Genomic DNA, 19,108 nt, shown 5'->3' on the forward strand with positions numbered 1-19,108 from the left:
AACACTATATAATGATAAAAGGATCCATCGAGAAGTGAATTTTACACTTGTCAACATATATCACCTAATATAGGAGCACCCAAATACATTAAATAAATACAGACATAAAGGGAGAAATTGACAGGAATAAAATAATAGTAGGAGACTTTAACACCCCACTCACATCAATGGACAGATCTTCTAAACAAAATATCAATAAGTCAACAGAGGTCCTAAATAATACAATAGGACAGTTAGACTTAATTGATATGTTCAGGACATTACATGCAAAAAAACCCGGCATACACATTCTCTTCAAGTGCACATGGAACATTCTCTAGGACTGACCACATATTAGGGCATAAAACAAGCCTCAACAAATTTAAAGGATAGAAGTGACCTCAAGCATCTTTTCTGACCACAACGGCATGAAACGAGAAATCAACCACTAAAACAGAAACAAGAAAAAAATGATTACACAGAGACTAAACAATATGCTACTAAGAAGAAACCAATGGGTAACAATTAAATAAAAGACGAAATTTAAAAATAATTTGAGACAAATGACAATGAAAACACAACCATACAAAATCTACAGGATGCAGCAAAAGCAGTTCTTAGATGAGAGTTCATAGCAATACAGGTCTTCCTCAAAAAATGAGAAAATCTCAAATAAACAAACTAAGCTACCACTTAAAAGAATTAGAGGGGGCTTCCCTGGTGGCGTAGTGGTTGAGAGTCCTCCTGCTGATGCAGGGGACACGGGTTCGTGCCCCGGTCCGAGAAGATCCCACATTCTCTGGAGCGGCTGGGCCCATGAGCCATGGCTGCTGAACCTGCGCGTCCGGAGCCTGCACTCTGCAATGGAAGAGGCCACAACAGTGAGAGGCCCACATACCGCCGAAAAAAAAAAAGAATTAGAAAAAGAACAAACAAAACCTAAAGTCAGCGGGAGGAAGGAAATAATAAATATCAGAGAGGAAATAAATAGAGATTTAAAAACAATTGAAAAAAATCAATAAAACCAAGAGCTGGTTCTTTGAAAGGGTAAACAAAATCGACAAACCTCTGGCCAGGCTTACCAAGAAGAAGAGAGAGAAGACCCAAATAAACAAAATAAGAAATGAAAAAGGAGACATAACAACTGACACCGTACAAATACAAAAACCATAAGAGAATACTATGAACAATTATATGCCAATAAATTCAACAACCTACAAGAAATGGACAACTTTCTAGAAATATACAGGCCACCAAAACTGACTCAAAAAGAAATAGATAATTTGAACAGACCAATCACTAGAGATGACATAGAATCTGTAGTTTAAAAACTTCCTCACAGGGCTTCCCTGGTGGTGCAGTGGTTAAGGATCCACCTGCCAATGCAGGGGATGTGGGTTCGATCCCTGATCCGGGAAGATCCCACATGCTGCAGAGCAACTAAGACCATGTGCCACAACTGCTAAGCCTGCGCTCTAGAGCCTGTGAGCTACAACTACTGAGGCCATGTGCCACAACTACTGAAGCCTGTGTGTCTAGAACCTCAGCTCCGCAATGAAGAGTAGCCCCTGCTCACCACAACTAGAGAAAGCCCGTGCACAGCAACAAAGACCCAGTGCAGCCAAAAATAAAATAAATAAAATAAATAAATTTATTAAAGAAAAACTCCTCCACAAGCAAAAGTCCAGAACCAGATGGCTTCATAGGCAAATTCTACCCAACATACAAAGAAGAACTTATACTGATCCTTCTCAAACTCTTCCAAAAACCTGAAGAGAAGGGAACACTCCCAAAGCCATTCTAGGAAGCCACCGTCACCCTGATACCAAAACCAGACAAAGAAACCACCAAAAAAGAAAATGACAGGCCAATATCTTTGATGAATATAGATGCAAAAATTCTCAACAAAATATAGCAAACTGGATCCAACAACACATAAAAAAGATCATACACCACAACCAAGTGGGATTCATCCCAAGTTCATAAGGATGGTTCAACATATGCAAATTAATCAATGTGATACACCACATAAACAAAAGTCAAAAACCACTTGATCATCTCAATAGATGCAGAAAAAACATTTGACAAAATTCAACATCCATTCATGATAAACACTCTTACCAAAGTGGGTATAGAGGGAATATATCTCAACATAATAAAAGCTATTTATGACAAACCCACAGCCAATATAATACTCAATGGTGAAAAGTTGAAAGCCTTCCCTCTAACATCTGGAATACGACAAGGATACCCACTTCCACCTCTTCTATTCAACATAGTATTGGAAGTCCTAGCCACAGCAATCAGAGAAGAAAAAGAAATAAATGTATCCAAATTGGAAGAGGTAAAATCGTCATTATATGCAGATGACATGACTCTCTATATAGAAAACCCTAAAGACTCCACACAAATACTAGAACTGATCAGTGAATTCAGAAATGTAGTAGCATACAATATTTACATACAGAAATTGGTTGCATTTCTTTACACCAACAATGAAATATCAGAAAGGGAATGTAAAAACACAATACCTTTCAAAATCACAACCTCAGGACTTCCCTGGTGGTCCACTGGCTAAGACGCCACAATCCCAACGCAGGGGGTGCAGGTTCCATCCCTGGTCAGGGGACTAGATCCCACATGCCACAACTAAGAGTTCAAGTGCCACAGCTAAAGATCCCGCATGCCGCAACTAAAGATCCCGCACGCAGCAATGAAGATCCCGCACGTGGCAACTAAGACCTGGCGCAGTCAAATAAATAAATGTTGAAAAGAAATGCACCCCCAGAAATAAAATACTTAGGAATAAATCTGACCAAGGAGCTGAAAGACTTGTATGCTGAGAACTATAAAACGTTAAAGGAAATTGAAGATGATTCAAAGAAATGGAAAGATATCCCATGCTCTTGGATTGGAAGAATGTCTATTGTTAAAATGACTATACTACCCAAAGCAATCTACAGATTTCATGCAATCCCTATCAAATGACCCATAACATTTTTCACAGAACTAGACCAAAAAATCCTAAAATTTATATGGATCCATAAAACACCCAGAATTGCCAAAGCAATCCTGAAGAAAAAGAACAAAGCAACAGGCATAACCCTCCCAGACCTAAGACAATACTACAAAGCTATAGTAATCAAAACAGCATGGTATTGGCACAGAAACAGACATATGGATCAATAGAACAGAACAGAGCACACAGAAATTAACCCACATACCTATAGTCAATTAATTTTTGACAAGAAAGGCAAGAATATACAACGGGAAAAAGTTTCTTCAGAAAGTGGTGCTGGGAAAGTTGGACAGCTGCATGTAAATCAATGAATTTAAAACACACCCTCTCACCGTACACAAAAATAAACTCAAAATGCCCTAAAGACTTAAACATAAAACATGACACCATAAAACTCCTAGAAAGGAACACAGGCAAAACATTCTCTGACATAAATTGTACCAATGTTTTCTTAGGTCAGTCTCCCAAGGCAATAGGAGTAAAAGCAAAAATAAACAAATGGGACCTAATCAAACATACAAGCTTTTGCGCAGCAAAGGAAACCATTAACAAAACGAAAAGACGACCTACAAAATGGGAGAAAATATTTGCAAACAATGCAACTGTGAAGGGCTTAATTTCCAAAATATATAAACAGCTCATACAACTCAACGACAAAAAAATAAATGAACCAATCAAAACAGGGGCAGAAGATCTAAAAAGACATTTATTCAAAGAAGAAATACAAATAGCTAATAGGCACATGAAAAGATGCTCAAAACCACTAATTATCAGAGAAATGAAAATCAAAACTTTAATAAGGTACCATCTCACACTGGTCAGAATGGCCATCATGAAAAACTCTACAAATAACAAATGCTGGAGAGGATGTGGAGAAAAGGGAACCCTCTTACACTGTTGGTGGGAATATAAATTGGTACAGCCACTTTGGAGAACAGATGTGGAGGTTCCTTAAAAAACTAAAAATTGGGCTTCCCTGGTGGTGCAGTGGTTGAGAGTCCGCCTGCCAATGCAGGGGACACGGGTTTGTGCCCCGGTCCGGGAAGATCCCACATGCCGCGGAGCGGCTGGGCCCGTGAGCCATGGCTGCTGGGCCTGCGCGTCCGGAGCCTGTGCTCCGCAACAGGAGAGGCCACAACAGTGAGAAACCCGCGTACAGAAAAAGCAAACAAACAAACAAAAAGACTAAAAATTGAATTACCATATGATCCAGCAACCCCACTCCTGGGCATATACCCAGAAAAACTCTAATCCAAAGAGATACATGCACCCCTATGTTCATAGCAGCACTATTCACAATAGCCAAGACATGGAAACAACCTAAGTGTCCACTGACAGATGAATGGATAAAGAAGATGTGGTACACGTATACAATGGACTAGTACTCAGCAATAAAAAAGAACAAAATAATGTCATTTGCAGCAACATGGATGCAACTAGAGATTATCATACTAAGTGAAATAAGTCAGAAAGGGAAAGACAAATACCATATGATATCACTTATATGTGGAATCTAAAATATGACACAAATGAACATATCTATGAAACAGCAACAGACTCATGGACATAGAGAATAGACTTGTGGTTGCCAAGGGGGAGGAGGTTGGGGGAGGGATGGAATGGGAAGTTGGGGTTAACAGATGTAAACTATTATACATGGAATAGATAAACAAGGCCCTACTGTATAGCACAGGGAACTATATTCAGTATCCTATGATAAACCATAAGGAAAAGAATATAAAAAGAGAATATATATATATGTATAACTGAATCACTTTGCTGTACAGCAGGAATTAACACAACATTGTAAATCAACTATACTTCAATAAAAAATAATAATAAAATGACCGAGAGAAAAAAAAATGATTGGTGTATTTTACTCTGTGTAAAGTTTACATTCAAAGACAAGCACTGTAAACAAATACGGCTCATTAGTTAATGTCATGCTTGCTGAAATACTTAAGGAGACATGTACTAATGTCTGCAATTTACCACAAAATGCATCAAGGGATAAGATGGATTGGGGCTTTCCTGGTGGCGCAGTCGTTAAGAATCCACCTGCCAATGCAGAGGACACGGGTTCGAGGCCTGGTCTGGGAAGATCCCACATGCCGCGGAGCAACAAAGCCCGTGCAGCACAACCACTGAGGCAGCGCACCACAACTACTGAAGCCCGCGTGCCTGGAGCCCATGCTCCGCAACAAGAGAAGCCACTGCAATAAGAAGCCACACACCACAGCAAAGAGTAGCCCCCGCTCACCACAACTAGAGAAGGCCCGCGCTCAGCAACAAAGGCCCAACACAGCCAAAAATAAAATAAATAAATTTTTAAAAAAGAATAATGAAAACCAAAATGCATATGAAGCATAATTCCAACTTTAAAAATATGAGCTGAAGTATTTACAATAGCCAGGACATTGGAGCAACCTAAGTGTCCATCGACAGATGAATGGATAAAGAAGGTGTGGCACATATATACAATGGAATATTACTCAGCCATAAAAAGAAACGAAATTGAGCTATTTGTAGTGAGGTGGATGGACCCAGAGTCTGTCATACAGAGTGAAGTAAGTCAGAAAGAGAAAAACAAATACCGTAGGCTAACACATATATATGGAATCTAAAAAAAAATGGTTCTGATGAACCTAGGGGCAGGACAGGAATAAAGACACAGATGGAGAGAATGGACTTGAGGCTTGAGGACACGGGGAGGGGGAAGGGTAAGCTGGGATGAAGTGAGAGAGTTGCACGGACATATAGACACTACCAAATATAAAATATAGACAGTTAGTGGGAAGCAGCCACATGGCACAGGGAGGTCAGCTCGGAGGTTTGTGACTACCTAGAGGCGTGGGATAGGGAGGGTGGGTGGGAGGGAGACGCAAGAGGGAGGTGATATGGGGATATATGTATACGTATAACTGATTCACTTTGTTATAAAACAGAAACTAACACACCATTGTAAAGCAATTATACTCCAATAAAGATGTTTTAAAAAATGAGCTGAAAAAAGATGGAGAGAAAGTGGGCTAAAATATTAACTGTGGTGGAATTAAACATGGTTTTTATTCCCTGTTTCATATTCCATGCACTAATTAACCAAGTTCTCTTTTTCCAAAATCCACATGCTATGTTCTCCATAATAAAAGCAGTATCACCTGCCCTCTTGCCCAAGGGAGAAATGCCCACGGGGCAGCAACAGCTCCCCACTGGTGCTCCCCTCCTGTGACGGCGGTTTTGAGCACCTGATTGAGCCCCCAGAGTGCTCTAATCACAGCTGTAGAGATGTGTCCTCGTTGGCTTCACATGGATGACCAAGCCTACGCCTGACTTATCTGCTTTGGTTCCCAGGTGCAGCCCCACCCACCCTGTCTTCACCTTTGCCCATCACAGGCACTAAATCCCTGCCAACATCTTCCAACCGCACCCTCTAGCTTCCTAGCGTCTTGTCGGTTATCTGAATTTCTCATTTTAAGTCATCTTTGTCCAGAAGCTAAAAAGGGAAACTTAATAAACTTTTCTATGTAATGATGTAAAATCCCTGCATGGCAAAAATAAATAATAAACAAACAAGGAATTATAAAATGACAATTGAGAAATACTTGGAAGATACAGGACAAAGGGCTGATTCACCTAATTTTTGCAGAGCTCAAAATCAAAAGTTAAAAAAAGAAGATGAAAAACCCAACAGAAGACAAAGATGAAGTAAGCAAAGGGTACAAAGAAACACCAATCACCAAAAAACAGGGGGAAGTGTTGAACCTCACTGGTAATGAAAGAAATGAAAGCCCAAACAATAATGGAATATAATTTCTTAACCTTGCAAATTGCCGAAAGGTCAATGAAAAAGTTGGATATCCTCCAGTTTGAGGATGGGCGATTGGAAAATGAATGCTCATGCATTGTTGTGAAAGCACAAAGTGATGCAACTTTCTGAAGGACAATTTGACCATATCTAGTAAATTTATAAATGCATGGAGCCACTGAGCAAGACCCTGATTGGAATTTATATTGTAGAAATATTTATAATTTCACCAAGATTAGATATATGATGTTCATTGCAACCTTTTTTTAATAAAAGTATGAAAGAAAGAAAGAAAGAAAGGAAGGAAGAAAGAAAGGACAGAAAGAAAAAGAAAGAATGAACTTGAAGCAGTCTCTGAACAAGGGTCAAACTACTAGGTATTTGTAAAAGTAGAGGCTTGAAGGTGGGTAAACAAAGCAAAAATCGAGTATCAAAACCAAATTCTAGGGACTTGGCTGGTGGCAAAGTAGTTAAGAATCCGCCTGCCAATGCAGGGTACACGGGTTCGAGCCCTGGTCCAGGAAGATCCCATATGCCACAGAGCAACTAAGACTGTGCGCCACACCTACTGAGCCTGCGCTCTAGAGCCCGCGAGCCACAACCACTGAGCCCGAGAGCCAAAACTACTGAAGCCCGCGTGCCTATAGGCCGTGCTCCGCAACAAGAGAAGCCACTGCAATGAGAAGCCTGCGCACCTCAACGAAGAGTATCCCCCCGACCCCCTCTCGCCGCAACTATAGAAACTTTTTTATATTGCACGTGTATTAATTTTTAATAAAGTTATATAGTATCTTTATCAACATGTGAAGAACACATCTGCATTTTATAAATTGCTCTACGTTCATAAGCATTCTTCTATTTCTCCATCGGAGGGCAGCATAAGACAGTAAATAGCAAAAATAATTTCAAGGTGTTTGGTCTGAAATTGAATGCTGCTCTTCAGTTGTTTATTTTGACAGGCTGCTGGTACAAATTAATCATTAGATTGTTTATTTTTCTGATAACTGACTATATATTCACTGTAAAAACTGATATATTGGAGAAAAGACAAGTCACCTATAAGGGAACATCTGGCATTTATCTTCACATTTCTATGTGTGATGAAAAGAGGAAGGGTCATATTTTGTTTTAAGTCTGCTGACAAAAAGTCCCCCATACAATAATTTTCTAATCTACGCTTCACATCAAATGTCTCTTGAGCATTTCCCTGCTTCCCTAAGTTCTCTGACATGGTGGTTTCTAAAGGCCGCCTGGTGTTCCAGCCTGTGGACTCGTTGTACCTTGCTTCCCTGATTTAAACTGGTCATTTAGGTGTCTTAACTGTCTTTAAAGTATAAAAGATTTCCCATGTATAAAATATACATAGAAAACTATACCACCCAATTAATCACTACTCGAATTTGATAGATGTGAATTGTTGCCATTTTTACTTCAGATATTTTGAAGAAAGAAAGGTTTACAGGTAGGGTTGGAGGTCCCCATGTCCAATTAATTTCTCTCTTTCCATCCCCAAAGTCACCTCTATCTGAAGCTGGTGCTTATTTTTCCTATCCTTCATCTCAGGCTTCAATTACAAAAGTATGTTCTGTAAACAATATAGTATTGTCCAGAGCTTTTAAATTCTACACATAAATGTAATCACCAAGGCATGTTCTATATTTGCTTAACATTATGATTTACCCACTGTTGATTTAGACCTAGTTAATTTTAACTGCTTTAAGGTATTATAATTTATAAATAGAATTTATTAACACATTCCCTATTGATAAGCATTTAGGTGGTTTTTAATCATTTGATGGGGCAGGTGCGCACAGCTTCTCTAGCTGTTATACCTAGAGAAGAATTAAGTTTGGGATTCCAGCAGAGGAATGGCGGGTTCGAAAGGGTCATCCCCTTCAGCTCTACTGGCTACTGCTGAATCACACTCCTGAATTACCAATTTTCAATTCAGCGGGTCATGAATTAGTCCCATTTCCTCACTTCCTCTTTGTGGTAGGAGGCATGGCTTTAAGCACCTCGGAGGTTAAGCATCTCTTCGTGGTCACTGGCAACAAGGTTTTGTCTTTTGTGAATCCATTGCCTTTGTTTATTACCTGCTTGGGTTCTTTACCTTTTTCTTCTCCATTTGTACAAATTGTGTATCTATGTCTGATTCAGACTGGGTGTCTAGAGAAAGCACGTGGCATGCACGAACCAGGTAATTTAAGGAGAGCTTGGGCTTCCCTCGTGGTGCAGTGGTTAAGAATCTGCCTGGTAGTGCAGGGGACACGGGTTCGAGCCCTGGTTCTGGAAGATCCCACACGCCATGGAGCAACTAAGCCCGTGCGCCACAACTACTGAGGCTGCGCTCTAGAGCCCGTGAGCCACAACTACTGAGCCCACGTGCCACAACTACTGAAACCCACGCGCCTAGAGCCCGTGCTCCACAAGAAGAGAAGCCACCACAATGAGAAGCCTGCGCATCACAACGAAGAGTAGCCGCCGCTCGCCGCAACGAAGACCGAACGCAGCCAAAAGAAAAATTAAATAAGGAGGGCTTAATACAGGGACTATTGACAAACGCACGGACGGGTTGGGGACAGGCACCGAGGGACAGTGCAGCACCCGAGCCGGGCAACAGTGGGTGGTGCTCACCACTTCCCACCTCAAGTGCCAGGGCCCGTGTGGGCGACCACTCTCCCTAGCTTTCTGGGCATTTCCGTGTGGATGGGAGGACAGCAGCCAGCCCAGAGAGCTGGAGAGAGTAGATATGACAGACTAAGGACGTGGCACTCCCGGAGCCATCCGGGTCCCTCGGCCTTCTCCTTCTCAGCCGGGAGAACTCTGCTCGCCTTCCAGGGCAACAAAGCTGCAGAGCCTCCGGCTCAGGCCCTGGGAGTTTGGCTTGCATCCCAGGGAGAGTCATCTCTCCGGAGGAGAGGAGGGCGGGCCAGCAGCAGCCCTGCTGACAGCTCGGCTCCTAACTCAGGGCTCCTGTGCTCTGCCGCGTCCCCACCACGGGCAGGTGACGGCGCTCTTGTTCCGTCGCCCCGTGGGAACCGGGGAGCTGGGTGTCACGTCAAGACACTGCTGGGGCTGCTGCCTTTTGCTGTAATGAAGTCCGTGTCTCTGACCAGGGCTGAAAGCCAGGCAGGCTGACTCGTGAGCTTGCAGGAGGGTAAAATCACAGCGCCTTCGCACTTTCTGACTTGTCGGGGACGAGCAGAGCCCAGGAACGGAGCTGTAAGCCTAGGAGCTGAGCCCTGGTGGAGGGACGGGGCCAGCTCCCTCCGCAGGGCGGGAGCCAGGGGGTCAGTCCACACCGCCTGCCTTCTCCCCTCCCCCTGAAGCCCCCACCGGGAAAGCAGCGGGGATGTTAGGCGTCCGGCATTGTGGATGGTTTTGTGCTCTGCAAACTTCTCTTGGAACGGGGTTTGCCTTTCCCTCCATAAGCATGGTCTGTCTGATACTGATTTTTTGCTATGTGTTCAGACTTGCTTTGGGTCCTTTTACCCGGGCCGTATTTGTATTAATAAGTGCTCCACGTGTGTATTGACTGGTTGTTGTGTGCTGGCTTCTACGAACGTCCATTAGCTCAAGAGAAACAGCGACAATAATAGTGAGTCATTGGAGCAATGTCGGGGCGGGGTTGGTTTAAAAAGAAAACAGAAACGCAACCACTATCCTCGACATTAACAACAGGCCAGAGGGCGGGCGTTTCTATGAGAATATTTAGGGCTGCAAGTGTCAGAAACCGTGACTCATGTGGATCAAACAATAAGGAAAGTGGAAACTTCGATCTCTTTTAATAGAAAGTCCAGATGTAACTGTCCTCAAGGTTGGCTGAATCATCATCTTCATGATGTCGCTATGCCTGGACTTCCACATTTCTCTTTTCTACCATCCTTTGTACTAGTTTAATCAACACTTTTGAAGCAAGACATTTGCAGCAGTATCTCATCCCAACTTGTCAATGTCAAGAGGAAGAGATAAATAATATTGTCCTATGACTCTCGGTTAAAAAGAGGGGAAATTTCTCCCAGAAGTCTTCCTATCAGACTCCCCACCACACACCCCCGTCACATAGCAGCAGCTGGCATTGGGTCACACTGGTTTTCCTGAAAACATTACCAACAAGGTAGAGGTTAATAACGTCAATCATACTGAGTTGATTCTTAGGGCAAGAGAAGGAGTTGGCTTTCCCTTCAAGAAACACGCCGTGCAGTGCAGGGGTGGATACCTGACCAACATTTGGATTCCCTTAGGTAGACTGGAGAGTGAGGGGAAGCTGGGGAGGCAACCCAAAGCCTTCAGTACTACAGGCGGGGCCAAACGAAAGCAAACTCTCACACCTCAACAGAAAAAACCAAACAATCCAACTGGAAAATCGGAAAAGATGTGAAGACACATTTCACTGAAGATGCCAAACACGTGAAAAAATCTTCAACATCATTAGCCATTTGTGAACTACAAATTGAAACCACAATGAGATGTCATTACACACCTACTAAAATTTAAAACAAATAGTGACAACACCAAATGCTGCTGAGGATGCGGAGAAACCCGACTAGACATCTGTAGTAGCGACACAGAACGGTACAACCGCTGTAGAACATGTTGTGGCAGTTTCTTAAACATCTAAATATACACTTACCATTCGCCCCAACAGCCCCACTCCAGGGTGTTCCCGAGCCAGGCTTGTTTGTCCGAAGCGCAGCAAAGCCAAAACGCTGAGCCGCCGAGGTTTGCAGCAAAGACAGGGTTTACTCGCAAGGCAGCCAAGCGAGGAAACGGGAAAACTAGCATCACATCCACCTCCCTGGGCAAGGGGATAACTAATAATAAAGCACAGGGCGGCTTCCCTGGTGGCGCAGTGGTTGAGAGTCCGCCTGCCGATGCAGGGGACACGTGGTCGTGCCCCGGTCCGGGAAGATCCCACATGCCGCGGAGCGGCTGGGCGCGTGAGCCATGATGGCTGCTGAGCCTGCGCATCCGGAGCCTGTGCTCCGCAACGGGAGAGGCCACAACAGTGAGAGACCCGCGTACCGCAACAACAACAACAAAAAAGCAGGGGGGTGTGAGGCGTGGAGAGCGCCGGGAGCACGGGGAAAGGTGATTAGAAAAAGGTGCGGTAAGTGCTCCGTGCAGGCGTAACGGGGGCTCTGCGGGGTCAAAAGGTCACTCTCACATGCCCAGATGGAGGGTCGGTGGTCCTATCCAGTCTTAACGAGCTCCGCTCTAACTAGACACAGCTGATTCCGAGTTCCTGGACGACAAGTCGGGCAAACATCTTATTGTTTAGGCTACCCGCTGCTTGGAGGACAGGCAAGTCCTCAGTTAAACAATGAAAGGGACCTTGGTTACTGAAGGCAGGTTACAGGTGAAATGGAGTTAACTAACGGTTACCCACTGTTTCATGGGCACTAATCCCAGAGAAATGAAAACCTGCACACAGTTATTCAAAGCAGCTTTATGGGTGATAGCTAAAAACTAGAAACAGCCAAAAATGTTCTATGACACATGAATAGTTAAACTGTAGTACATTTATACCATGGAATATAACTTAAAAGTAAAAACAACAGCAAAAATGAACTATCGATCCATGAAATACCTTGGATGGATCCCAAGGGCACTATATGCTGCATGAAAAAAAACCCCAAAGAGTTCCATATAATGTAACCCCATTTATATAATATTCTTGAAATGACAAAATTATTGCGATGGAGAAAAGATGAGTGGCTGCCAGGGGTTAAGGATGGTGTGGGGCAGGGGACTGTGATTATAAAGGGGTAGCAGTAGAGAGATCTCTGTAGTAATGGAATAGCTCTGTATCTTGACTGTGATCACACAAATCTGTGCATGTGATGGCATAGAACTATACACACTTTGTACCAATGTTAATTTCCTGGGTTTGTAATTACATAAGATATAACCATTGGGGGCTTCTGGGACTGTGGCAGAGTAGGAAGCACCGAGGATCTGTCTTCCTACCTAAACAACAGTTGCGTTGGCAGAATCTGTCTGATGTAGCTATTTGGAACTCTAGTATATGGAAGGCTTGCAACTTGCAGTGGAAGGCTTGGAGGGTAAATTGTGGTTAATTTCAGTCACTTTCAGCTCTTAGTGCAGTAGCAGCTAAAGGTTCTCAACCCGGAGCCCTAAGGCAGGCAGCTGAGCAGTGTTCCTGGAGCAGCTTGCACAGAGCTTGTGGGAGCAGAATGGATAAAAACACTTTATCCAACTATATGCTGTCTATAAGATTCTCACTTCAGATCCAAAGACACAAATAGATTGAAAGTGAAAGGATGTAAAAAGATATTCCCTGCAAATAACAAACAAAAGAGACCAGGCATGGTTCTACTAATATCAGACAAATAGACTTTAAATCAAAAAAGTTTACAAGAGATAAAGAAGGACATTATATATTAATAGAAGTTTCAGTAGAGCAAGAAGATACACCAATTATAAACATTTATGCACCTAATGACAGGCATCAAAATAGATTAAGCAAAAATGGACAGAACTGAACAGAGAAATAGACTTTTCTACAGTAATAGTCATAGACTTCAATACCCCACTCACAATAATAAAACAACCAGACAGAAGACAGCAAGGAAATAGAGGACTTAAAGAACACAATAAACCAACCAGATCTAACAGAACACTCCACCAACAACAATGGCGTACACATTCTCAAATGCACATGGAATATTTTACAGGATATGCCATATGTTAGTCCACAAATTAAGTCTCAGTAGACTTAAAAAGACAGATGTCACACAAAGTATTTTCTCTGACCACAATGAGATGAAGTTAGAAATCAATAAGAGAAGGAAAACTGGAAATTTCACAAACTTGTGAAAATTAAACAACACTTTTAAACAAGCCATGGATCAAAGAAGAAAGCACAGGGAAATTAGAAAATACTTGGAGACAAGTGAAAATGAAAACACAACATATCAAAACTTATGGGACACAGAAAAAGGGAGAAATTTATAGCTATAAATGCTTACACTAATCAACAAGAAAAATCTCAAATCAACAACCTAACTTTACAACTTAAGGAACTAGCAAGAACGAACAAACTAAATTCAAAGCTAGCAGAAGGTAGGGAATAAAGATTAGAGCAGAGATAAACAAATAGAGAATAGAAAAACAACAGAGAAAATCATTAAAACCAAATGTTGGTTCTTGGAAAAGATCAACAAAATTGACAAACCTTTGGTTAGATGACCTAAGAAAAAAAGAGAGAAGATTCTAATTATGAAAATCAGAAATGAAGTGAAAGTGGGAACATTACTACTGACTCTACAGAAATAAAAATGATTATAAGAGAGTACTACAAACGATTGTTCACCAACAAAATGGATAACTTAGATGAAATGGACATATTCTGAGAAACACAAAAGCTACCAAGACTAAATCATGAAGAAACAAAAAATCTGAAAAACCTATAAACAGTAATGAGATTGGATGAATAATCAAAAATCTCCCACCACCACCAACAAAACAGCCCTGGACCTGATGGCTTCACAAGGGAGTTCTACCAAATATTTAAAGAACTGATACCGTCCTTCTTAAACTTTTCCAAAAAAACTGAAGGAGAGAAACACTTCCTACTCATTCTATGAGGCCACAATTATCCTTATAGCAAAGCCAGAAAAAAGACACGACAGGAAAACGGCAGACCAATATCCCTTATGAACATTGATGCAAAAATTCTCATCAGAATATTAGCAAATTGAATTCAGCAGCATATTAAAAGGATTATACACCATGACCAGTAGGATTTATAACTGGGATGAAAGAATGGTTCAACATATAAAAATCAATCAATGTGATACACCACAGTAAGAAAATAAAGGGGAAAAGCACATAATGATCTCAGTTGATGCAGAAAAAGCACTCATCAACTTCATTACCCTTCAATGATAAGAACACTCAAACTAGGAATAGAAAAAATCTGCCTCAACATAATAAAAGCCACATATGAAAATTCCACAGCAAATGTCATACTCAGTGGTGAAAAACCGAAAGCTTTTCCTCTCACATCAGGAGCAAGGCATGGCTGCCTACTTTCACCACTTCTATTCAACTGGAAGTTGAATAGAAGTTCTAGCCAGAGAAATTAGGCAAGAAAACATCCTTCCAAATTAGAAAAAAGATGATCTCTATTTGCAGATGATATGACCTTATATGGGCATACATTGGAGATACTGCAGGTTTGGTTCCAAAACTCCACAAAAAAGTGAATATCGCAATAAAGCCAGTCACATGAATTTTTTGGTTTCCCAGTGCATATGAAAGTTATGTTTGGGGACTTCCCTGGAGGTCCAGTGGTTAAGACTCCGCGCTTCCACTGCAGGGGGCCCGGTTCGCTCCCTGGTTGGGGAACTAGGGTCTCACATGCCATGCGGCACAGCCAAAAATACAAAAAATTTCTTTTAAGGTTATGTTTGCACTATACTGTAGTCTATTAAGTGTGCACCAGCATTATGTCTGAAAAGCAGTGTTACATACCTGAGGTAAAAAATACTTTGTTGCTAAAAAAAATGCTATCATCTGAGTCTTCAGCAAGTTATAGTAGTAACATCAAAGATACTGATCACATATCACCGTGAAAATATTATAACAATAGAAAATATTCTGAGAAATATTAACAGAAATATTGCAAGAATTACCAAATTTTACACAGAGACACAAAAGTGAGCAAATGCTTTTGGAAAAATGGCACCCATAGAAATGCTTGACGCAAGGTGGCCACAAACCTTCGAATACTGCATTATTGTAAAAACCAAAATAAGGCAAAGTGCAATAAGATGAGGTATACCTGTATGTAGAAAATCCTAAAGATTCCACCCAAAAAACCTGTTAGAACTAATAAATGAATTGAGCAAAGTAGCAGGATACATAATCAAAACGCAAAAATCAGTTGTATTTCTCTACACTGGTAATCAATGACCTCAAAGGGAAATTACAAAAATAATTCCATCTGCAAAAACATCAAAAAGAATAAAATACTTAGGAATTGATTAAAGAGGTGAGAAACACGTGCAATAAAAACTACGAGACACAGCTGAGAGAAATTAAAGAAGACATGGGTAAATGAAAACACATCCCACGTTCATGGATTGGAAGACTTAATACTTTTAAAACACCCCCTTGGAGGACGCCTCCCTTGGAGAGCCCACAAGAGACAAAGTTCCTCACTACCTCTTTTGGGAGGATGAGACATTTCCCCAGTCCTCCCTTTCATAAAGGAGGCAGGAAGTTCTTGTTCCAGCTTTATGCAGGGGTCTCAATTCCAGCTTCCTGTCTTGGTGGGTCAATGTCATGTCTTTTATTTCTGTGCTGGTATTAAAACCCCAGCTCCTAATGGTGAGGGTCTATGTGGGCATACATTTCCATTCTGACCCAGGAAAGTGATGCTTCTCTCTAGCTAGTCAGTGTATTTAATATTTGTATCATATTTTATACAGCAGTCTGTGTATTTGTAGAAATATGAGGAGCACGGGATGCATTACATCAATCCGCCCATTGCCAGAACTGAACGTTGGAGTCTGTTTCCAATTTTTCAATATCATAAATAATGCTATGAGGAATATCTTTGCCCATTAATCTTCATGCACATTTCTGGTTATTTTCTTTGGATAAATGCCTAGAAATGGTCAAAGAGTATGAACGGTTTTAAAGTATTTGATATATAATGCCCCACTGGCCACCTCAAAGAATGCACCATTCTTTGGTGCATTCCCTGAGAATTCCTGTTTTCCTGCACTCTCATCAACATTGGGAAACTTAAAAAGAAAAAAAAAAACCCATCTGCTTAGACTAAACATATAGCGTAAAAACAGTATTTTTTACATTTTTAACAGGTTAGAAAAAAATCCAACGAAGAATAAAATAGTGTGACATATGAAAATTCTATGAAATTCAAATTTCAGAAACAATAAAGACAGTATTTTATTGGTACACAACTAGATCCATTCGTTTACGTGTTATCTATGTTGCTTTCAAGTTGCAATGGCAGAGAGTAGTTGTGACAGATCTATGGCTTGCAGTGCCTAAAATATGCACGGAAAAGGTTTGCTGACCCGTGTTTTAGATAAAATCCGCCTATACACAAAGACATTGTGGTGTAATCATACAATGTTACTAACCATCCCACACCAAATGAACTACAACTACACACAACAGAGTGAATGACTCTCGCAAACGTAAAGTTGAGAAAAAGAAGCCAGAAACGAAAGATTACATGTAGTATGCATGTTCCAGATAGAACGTTGAGAAACAGGAGTCAGGAGAGTGATAACCTGAAGAGGGTCAGTGTAGTAACTGGAAGAGGCCAGGAGGAGGCATCTGAAGTGCTGATCTGGCTGTCAGTCAGGTGCATGAGTTTGGTTTGTAAAAATTCTTGGAGGTTTACACTTAACGATCTGTGCGCTTACCAGTCAATAAGTTATGCTTTAACACAAATTTTAGAAAGAAAACAATAGTGATGGGGGTGGGCACTGCTTGGCCACATCTGGGAACATAGAGTTACATCAGAGCAGGCCAACATGTCTTTGGCATTTTCTCATTTTCTGTTTCTTAGCTCTTCTTCTATAACTCAGTTTTCGTTGCTTTCCTCATCACCTTTCTTCCCCTGCTTTAGGGGGAGGAACTCCTCTTAGGTTTAAGACCTATTCTGTGATGAATAGGAGGTAAGCGGCTGTGAGACAGGTCCGTGCATTTGTCACAAACATTTATTGCTATGTGACAAATCACCTTCAAGGTTAATGGCTTAAACAACAATATTTTATTGTTTGCTCATGATTCTGTGGGTCAGGCAGGACTCAGCGAGGGGATTCTTTGGCTGCACGTGGCATGGGCCACAGTCATGCACGGGGCTGCGCAGCTGTCTGGGATGGATGGTGCAAGAAGACTTACCTCCCAGAGTCTGGCCCCTCAATGCTCTTTCCACATGGTTCTCCTGGGCTGCCTGATAGCATGGCGGGCTTAAAGTCCTCAGACTTCTTACATGGTGGCTGACTCCTAAGAGCAAGAAAGTTGAAGCACCCATTCTCTTAAGCCTGGGTTTGGAAGTCCCAGAACTTCACTTCTACCATATTATATCAGTCAAAGAAAGCCATGGGTGTGCTCATTCTAGAAGACGGGAAATATTGCATGTATGTGATGATGTCGTAATAAAAAGCAAGATAAATAAGCTAAAATTTTTTTTAAAAGGAAGAGGGGAAATGGACTCCCTTCTTGATGTGAGAAACAGAAATGCATTTGTGCCCTTCATTAATCTACCCAGAACTTTACCTAGGGTGATAGTAGCTGAGTTGGCTGGAGCTCACCACACTTCCTGGAGCTTCCGGGGTGCTAGGGCCTCAACGGATTATGATACCCCCCACCCCTTTCCATATCATGGGAGACTTCTGTCCAGCTATTAATGTGACATGTTCATGTTCCAGTCATCCAAGTGCCATTTGTGAGAACTCAATATACACATGTAATTTAATAATTTGTAGAGACAATTTACAGAGTTAACTGAATTGCAACTTGTCATCTTTTCATTTAAAAGAAATAAATGGAACTATGTCGTCTGCTGAGCAGGAAACTCAAACAGCACAATATCACTGCAACAGTGATTACTGTTACCTGAATTCTTGTGTAGCCAATGCTTTGTAAATATTGCCCTTCCCATCTTCCCACCCCACTTGGCAACGAGTAGTTTGTTCTCCGTATCTGTGAGTCTGCTTTTTTTTTTTGTTATAGTCACTAGTTTGTTGTATTTTTTAGATTCCACATATAAGCGATATCATACAGTATTTGTCTTTCTCTGACTTTTTTCACTTAGCATAATAACTTCCCAGTCCATCCATGTTCCTGCAAATGGCATTATTTTGTTCCTTGTCATGACTGAGTAGTATTCCATTGTATATATATACCTCATCTTTATTTATTTATTTCTTTTGCGGTACGCGGGCCTCTCACTGCTGCGGCCTCTCCCATTGCGGAGCACAGGCTCCGGATGCGCAGGCTCAGCGGCCATGGCTCACGGGCCCAGCCGCTCCGCGGCATGTGGGATCTTCCCTGACCGGGTCACGAACCCGTGTCCCCTGCATCGTCAGGCAGACTCAACCACTGTGCCACCAGGGAAGCCCCCTCATTTTCTTTATTCATTCATCTGTTGATGGACACTTAGGTTGCTTCCATATCTTTTTTTTTTGGCTGTGCTGGATCTTAGTTGCGGCATGTGGGATCTTCCGTTGCACCGTGCGGGCTTCTCTCTAGTTGTGGCGTGGGGGTTTTCTCTTCTCTAGTTGAGGCGCTGTAGT

The sequence above is a fragment of the Tursiops truncatus genome (genome assembly GCF_011762595.2).
Source record: "Tursiops truncatus isolate mTurTru1 chromosome Y unlocalized genomic scaffold, mTurTru1.mat.Y SUPER_Y_unloc_1, whole genome shotgun sequence".
Classification (NCBI taxonomy): domain Eukaryota; kingdom Metazoa; phylum Chordata; class Mammalia; order Artiodactyla; family Delphinidae; genus Tursiops; species Tursiops truncatus.